Here is a 1,585-nt window from a genome sequence, read left to right as displayed (position 1 = left end):
TTCAGTCTTCRTGGTGGGTTCAAAGCCCAGCACTGGCCCATGAGGGGGACTAGGTGGGGTTAACATTTACATCTCAGATGTATTAAGGCTCGGTTATAGTCGCACTTTGGGTTGTTGCGCAAGCTCTGCGGAGTGGACGCGCTCCTGAAAACATAGTTGACGTTCATGTTATCGCTGTTCTTCCGTCACCGACAGACGGCAGTACGGTGCCAAACCAGCGGAAAAGTAGTCGGGAAGAGTGTAGAAGAAGAAATACTTGACGTCACACATAACAAAGTAAACGCATTTACCTCTTTTTCCATATTATCTGTTTCTCTGTGCTTCGCGAACTGAGAGAGCAACACTGGTTTGTTTCCTCCAGGATCACAAACCGGTCGCAAATCTTTTTCCATGTCTTCCGGCATATTAACTCATCTTTATTTAAAGCCGTTGCTGTTTCCTTCCATGAGTTTTGTGCCATCTGGTTATCTTTATGATCTCTCATGTAGGGATCGTACAAATGTTGGTACATTCGGACCTGTTCAGCGAGAGCACCTTCGCGACGAGTGGCGCGCAGCCTTTGCGAACCTTCAAAACTTCAAAGGTGCACGACCACGCACCAGGACACAACACGGGGCCAATGCGTGGGGGCAGGGATGCTACGATTKCGCCACTTTTGACGCAAACCCCCTCGCGCCCTGTGCGTCGTGCAATCCGGGAGTTGGCTATATCTCCCATAGTGAGATACCGATCGAGGTTTGAAAGAGAACTTTTGGTTACGGAGGTAACCCTGGTTCTCTGAAAACTGAGTGAGGTATCTCACCACACTGCCCTGCTTGCCTGATCACGTGGAAGAAAGACACGTGAGAATACCAAGTGTGGGGCAGGGGCRTTTATAAAGGGGGAGGGCGCCCCTGTGCCAAGCACGTATTGGTCTGTCAGAGACAGAYGTGGTGAGACTAGAGCTTCCTGATTGGTCACGCCTGAAGGCGCTTCCCACAGTGAGATACCGAGCGAGGTTTTCAGAGAACCAGGGTTACCTCCGTAACCCAAAGTTTTAGCTCAGCTTTGTTTACACTGAGTGCAGACCCTCGTTGTACAGCTTGTTCCCTGTTTGTAGYGGAGCTGCTGCAGATTCCTTCAGGAGGACAAGCTGTTACAGTACGTTTGATCATCGGGGGCGGGGCTTCACATGTGGAAAACACCCCGAGTCACGTGAGCGAGGCCACGTGTGCTCAGCTGCGAGGAAGAAGTCTGATTTTCACAAGTGTATCGTTTAATCAGCCGAACATGAAATTAGCTGCTCTCTCTCTCTCTCTCTCTCTCTCTCTCTCTCTCTCTCTCTCTCTCTCTCTCTCCGGTGTTTCTCCCCATTGCATGGTATCCATGGTGACGGGGCCGCTCCTCCACACCCACGCTGCGTACCCCTCAGCTCGCAGCGCATCGAGCCAGAAAAGAGGGAGAGAAAAATAAAAAAATATAAGAGAGGTGTGTTTTCTAACCCACGCATTAGAGTGGGAGAGGACGTGCACACGCTCACGTGCACGCTCGCTCACACACACACACACACACACACAGAGTGGCGTACCGGGAGTGTGTGTGTCAC

The 1,585-nt window shown here is 51.1% G+C and overlaps 1 protein-coding gene across 1 annotated transcript in view; it reads left to right on the top strand.

Annotated features, from left to right (window-relative positions):
* Positions 1-1,435: 1,435 nt before the first annotated feature.
* Positions 1,436-1,585, top strand: part of LOC106532834 (SH3 and multiple ankyrin repeat domains protein 3-like) — a gene marked incomplete in the record, with an annotated part of 43,612 nt that continues 43,462 nt past the window's right edge. The window contains 1 exon segment of the mRNA XM_014028990.1: positions 1,436-1,554.

Source organism: Austrofundulus limnaeus, unplaced genomic scaffold (genome assembly GCF_001266775.1).
Source record: "Austrofundulus limnaeus strain Quisiro unplaced genomic scaffold, Austrofundulus_limnaeus-1.0 Scaffold836, whole genome shotgun sequence".
Taxonomy (NCBI): domain Eukaryota; kingdom Metazoa; phylum Chordata; class Actinopteri; order Cyprinodontiformes; family Rivulidae; genus Austrofundulus; species Austrofundulus limnaeus.
The sequence above is the reverse complement of the archived record's forward strand: the minus strand, read 5'-3'. Positions and strand labels throughout refer to the sequence as shown.